A 5,689-nucleotide genomic window follows, 5' to 3' on the forward strand; every position below is an offset into this window, starting at 1 on the left:
TAGTGTATACTATTTACTGATGCAGTGTAAAGTCCTCAAAGTTTACAAGTTCCTAAAGTTTCCTAAGTTCAATTTATTCAGAATCCTAAATAAAGATTATATTGTAATCTGAAAATTATTAAAGATTCATCTAAATGCTGCCATGCATGAGACTGCACTTTTTTTGAACTTTTATTTCGCTAGACTCAGATTCCAAACCCAAACTAGCTGTGAAAACCTTCAAGACCCAGGATTTTCCAACAAATGTAGCTAAAAGTGTTTCACATTAAAAACATTTCCAAGCGTCAAAGCCAAAAAGCAAGACAATATAAAATAACAATAATTATAATAATAATAATAAAGAGAAAGTTGGTCATTTAACACGTTCTTGTACTATTTTTTCTTATGATGGAGGACACATATATTGAAAATTAAGACTACAACTGCATTTTTGAGTATTTCTTAATTTAAACTGTTGTGAATCCAGAGCAGCAGCAAAAACTCCTGTAGCAGTGATGTGGGTGCTACAGTCGGCAAGCCATAAACTGGATTTTGATACATCCACTTGTAGACAACTAGATCTGAGCTGGCACCTGGCTCAAAACTAGACTGCTGGATATTGGATATTGCTCGTAATTTTTTGTTGCAGCGCTAATGTTAGCTAGGTTGTGAGGAGCAGTAAGCTAGTGGAGAGCCTGATGGATGATGGGAAGGGGCAGGCTCCAACGTAGAGGCGGATTTCTGCTGAAAATATGTAGAAAACAACACAGTTTAATATATATTATTTAGGCTAAAAACAATATAAAAATAAGTAAAAGACCTCTGAGAATGCTTTCAAAATAGCTCAAAAGATGACAGGAGTGGGACTTTAAAATTAATTTAACTTCTAAAGTTTGGGACTTCACTACAAATAACTAGCACAACAGGACAAAAAAAAAACCAAAAAAAAACAAAAAAACAAGGAACTGGAAAGCAAATGAAGATGGATTTTATGAGTGGATGACAACTCACTTTATAGAACCCTGATGCGGAGCAGGCAGACCTGTGCAGGCTCCAGCAAAAACCTTCCCTTATGTAAACTGTAATATGTGCTACACCTTGAACAAGCCCTCGAGGAGCAAAACAAGCCCTGCGGTGATCACTGCACAGCCTAATGAACCCATATTACACAACTCCTCCAATACAGCAATGCTCAGCTAAGGGGCACAGCCAGTAATGTATTCCTGCATTGCTTTCCCCTTATGGTGGAACAAATTCCCACCAAGCAGGCTGTGCTTCATCTATGCTGTAACGGCTGATTTGATTTAAAGAGATCCAATTACTTTCAACAATGGAGCGGTTTGATTGTTTACTGACGGAGTAAAAGGAGTGTTATTGGAGTAAAATTGTTGGTAATTTTCCTAGAGAGAGATGTGGTGAAACATGAAGCTGCTTGGTTGTGGCATTTCACTGTCTAAGAAGAAAGGAATGCAGCTAGTACGTTGAAAGGATTTTTATAGAATCCCGAACATTTTTTGCATGGAATTCTGGCGTCTTTTGTGTCATTTTTGAAGCCGATGATGAAAAGGGCGTAAAGGAATTAAATAGCAATAATATTTCGACTGATATCATTACACAAATGAAACGCTTTCTTGCAAAGTGAATTTTTTTTGCAAATGCATGTTTTTTTCCTTTCTTGTAAAACAGATAAAAAGTATATAAAACGAAATATTTTAATTTCCAAATTCATTGAATTTTTAGGGTTATTCCTTTTTTTCTTAGCTCCACCCCTTTTACAACAACAAATCTACCCGATTAATGAAGATTAAATAATTATTTAGTATAAAAACGTATCAAAATAAACTTAAATATGAACGCATTTACAGTATTTTATTAGAATTTTATGATACATTACAATCCATAACATAATAAATCATATTCTATAGACATTTATGTTGTTAGTAAAGGTTGCATTACATAAAATTGTTTCAATTTAGAGATCAATCTGTAGTACATTAGATCGCTAAAAGGTGGCGCCAGATTCAAAGCAAAACAGAAACCTTAAAAACATCAAAGAAGTCCAATCCTATGATGTCCATTGCTAAGTTCTCCGACTGAATATGACAATTTTCCAATAACCCATAGTGCAGATCGGACAATAGGCTATGCAGAGTAACCTTTAACTTCCAAATGAAACGGGTGGAAAGAGAACAGACATGAAACACAGCAGGTTTCAAGAGGTCAGAAATAGAAGTAAATTGGAGAGTGGCATGTTTCTAAGAAAAAAAAAAAAGAAAGAAAATTCTGCTCTTGTGTGTTTGGTGCTTTTCACACCAGTTATACCCCTCACGCTGTGTCTGTCTTTGATGTCTGCAGGTGACAGGTTTAGAGCATAAACTGGAGGAGAAGGAGAGAACCGAGGGAGGAAAGGCGGGGATGGAGGAAGGAGAGGCGGGGATGTTTCCTTTTTTTTTGTCACTTGGAAGGAGCCTATGGCTTCATTAAAGTCATTCTTGAAGAAAAATCCTGCTTCAGAAGTTGCTCAGGAGTAGAAACAAACACAAGAACGTGGGGGAAAAAAGAACAAAACTAAAACTTTCAGGGTAGGAATTAACTCTGAGGAACATCTGAGAGGACTTTAAGTGCGATCTATCAATACGAAAAAAAATGTAGAATTAAAAAGATCCAAAAGCTTAACAGTCCTTTGTTAATTTTCTATTCATTGTTTTCCTTTTCTGTGTATTGGCAGAAAGAGTGGCAGACAGAGAATGACTAGGCAGAACAAAGCGTGCAGATAAAAGAGACGTTGGACCTTCCAGACGATAAATTTATCCTGATGGCGACATCAAAGTTTTCAAAAGAACTGCTGAAAAAGTGACACGAATGTGTGTTTCAAGTCTGAGTAAACCGGAGGATGTGTCCACGCTGCCGCGCAGCCTGCTGGCCTTGCAAAGTTGCTCATGCCTGCCATTGTGTCGCTTGTCGATGCCAACAGTGACCGAATATGGAGAGATTGAATGCCACCACAGCACAAAACAAACACACATCCTGCACGCAATATAGACAATCTCCCACATTCACAGCATATGTGAAGCGTGCAACAATAAAGTGTGTAGGTGTGAAATGACTTCATTTTATTAGGAAAAAGAAACAACAACAAAAATTGAAATGGAGACGAATTCTTGACCTTCTTTTTGTATTTATGCATCACAGCAGTTGACCTCTGCCAAACACATGTTCTGACGCACACACACTTAATCACACAATTAGTGCCATCCCTGTGGCGCACTACTTTGGTTTCCACGGTAACACTCCCCAGCACTTATGTCATCGAGGCAAAACACAAAGAAAGAGAGACTGCGATGTATGAGAGGACCAGCGTTGTGAGCTCATGTCTGAGAAAAGGATGAACAAAATGGAATGAGATGGGTGGAGGCTAACAAAGAGGAAAGGAGGAAAAAGAAAGGAGCAGATTAAGGTGGAGTAAAACCAGGATTAATATTTAAGGTGGAATGTGGAATAATAGGTACAGAGAAATGTGAATGAAAGAAGAGGCATAAGCCAATAAGAGGTGCAATGGCACAAAAGGAGACAAAGTGAGCAGCAAAAGAATAATAATTTAATTTTTTTAAATATTTTTTCATTTTAAGTTTAATTCTTTTCACATTTCATATTTTTTAAAGGTCAATTATGCATGTATTTGTGTGGCTACTGTCTTAAAATAAGGGAAAATAAAGTATTTTTAATGTTTTTAGGGTGAATTTTTAGAAGTTATAGTGTTTTCCTATGACAGTCATAAAATAAAACCAATAATAATCCCTGATTTGTGCAATAAATAAAGTTTTACATGATTGTTTCTATTGCTCTAAAGTTAGAAAAGCTTCTGCAATCCAAACCAAAGCACTTCTATTAAGTGTACTTCATCTCCTTTAAAAATTAGAAGAAAAACATGATTTTCTATCCAACTTTTTGCTTTTAAAAGATCACAAACTGTGTTGTAATTACAATAATGGGACATAATGTTAGGAACTCATGTAGGAAAGAAAATTAAATTAACCCTTGCATACGCAGAATTCCCGAATTCAATTAGTTTAGCAATTGTAGCAACAAAAAAACCCTGCACACCTCATTAAATGTTTTAATACATTTTTTTGAATTAACAGGTTTTTCATTAAACACAAACCTTGCTTTTGGATTTGGCTGCAAGCACAGTCGTCTGGGTAAATGGCTGCTCAAATTGAAAAACAAAAGCATCTTTTTGGTGCTGTTCCCAATTCGTGTGTGTCAAATTACCATCAGTGAGCAAACGAGGAGGATTTGTGCTGACAGACTGTATTGCAGTCAATGGGACTCATTTAGCATTAGGCAGTCGGAGGATGTATTCAAATCAATGAGTATGAAGTAGGCGAAGTCAGGACAGGGATAAATAACAGTGACAGATGATATAGATTATAAGAGACACCGCCGTGGCACTGAAACAGATTAAAAAGGAATAGGAATAAAAACTTAATATGCTGTTACATCTTAGCTGTCACTCACTCCTTTCACCTTTTATCAGGCTTGATTGAGCCTCCGTTGCTTGTCCTGGCCTCTCATTTTACCGTTTCTCTCATTTCTCCCAAGGCCAGATATAGACATGAGTAAATGTAGGACATATTTCCCCTAATTCATAAAATTTACCTCTTTAAAAAAAAAAATATATAAAAAAAAATAAATAAAGAAAAAGTGTAACACAATACAACAACCTTGCCAACATTTGCACCCCCCTTTATAAAGTCAAGCATTATCATTATTGACAAATATGGGGTTCTCCCCAATGAGCTTTGACTCCAGCTCCGAGAGCTGCGTCTGACAGCCGCTTCCACAGTGTTTCTGTGTCTCTGTGACTGAGTTTGAAGCCTCACTTTCCCATATTAATTTATTAAATTAATTAATAATTTGAACCCCAGAGATGACAAATAAAAACAAAAATAAAATGAAGCAACCTTTTTTCATTATTATCTCAATGAAAACAAACAATATATATATATAAATCACAAAGTTCAAAGGCCCAAGCTGGCTGGCTTTCGATCCCGCAGTAGCTCTCAAGTGAGTTAGCTTCACTGGTCCCCAGACGGCTGATCGAGTCTCTGAAAATGACGGGCCCTAAGCTCAATCCCTGATTGGTAGATGAGATGAAGCAAACTTGAAAAAATTCAGATATCTAAACTCTCATTGCACCACGAATTTTTCAAATCGCATTGCTGCAAGACCTCCGATCACGTCTGTACCATTGACTTAACGCTGAAATTGACCACCTCTCCCTGCTTGAATTGTGTTCGGTGTGAACACAGCTTTAGAAATAAATATTTTTGATCCTTTCATTTGCAATTGCCTTCTAATTTAGTTTTTTTGCCCCCTTTCAAAAGTTTTCTGCTCCCCTTTGCGCCCCTATAATGTTCCAGCTCCACCCTAATGCAGATTTTAGTGTCCGGTAGAGAATTCAACATAAAACTCAAAACTCAAGAAAATATAGATTTTAGGATGAATTAACTAATATGATGGTTTTCTATGCTTTTCAGGGGCTTGGAGGGATGTGACAATCCAATCTCTCAGCCACTCAGGATAAATCCAGGCTTTCCAGTCATGCAGTCATTTTTAGAAGAATCACACAAAGGTTTCTATGTATTAGAGATGGGTTTCATCTCACTTTGCTGTGCTCTCATGCAAGCTATAATTCTCCTCAGCGATG

General features: G+C 36.8%; 1 protein-coding gene and 1 long non-coding RNA gene across 6 annotated transcripts in view; one reads left to right on the forward strand and one right to left on the reverse strand.

Moving 5' to 3' along the window:
- Positions 1–5,689, reverse strand: part of ctnnd2a (catenin (cadherin-associated protein), delta 2a) — a 301,632-nt gene that overhangs the window by 30,531 nt on the left and 265,412 nt on the right. The window lies entirely within an intron of this gene.
- Positions 3,195–5,689, forward strand: part of LOC112151060 — a 5,702-nt gene continuing 3,207 nt past the window's right edge. The window contains exon 1 of the long non-coding RNA XR_002920062.2: positions 3,195–3,436. This is a non-coding gene — a long non-coding RNA (uncharacterized LOC112151060). The remainder of the gene's footprint in view (positions 3,437–5,689) is intronic.

This window comes from Oryzias melastigma, linkage group LG20, assembly GCF_002922805.2.
Source record: "Oryzias melastigma strain HK-1 linkage group LG20, ASM292280v2, whole genome shotgun sequence".
NCBI lineage: Eukaryota > Metazoa > Chordata > Actinopteri > Beloniformes > Adrianichthyidae > Oryzias > Oryzias melastigma.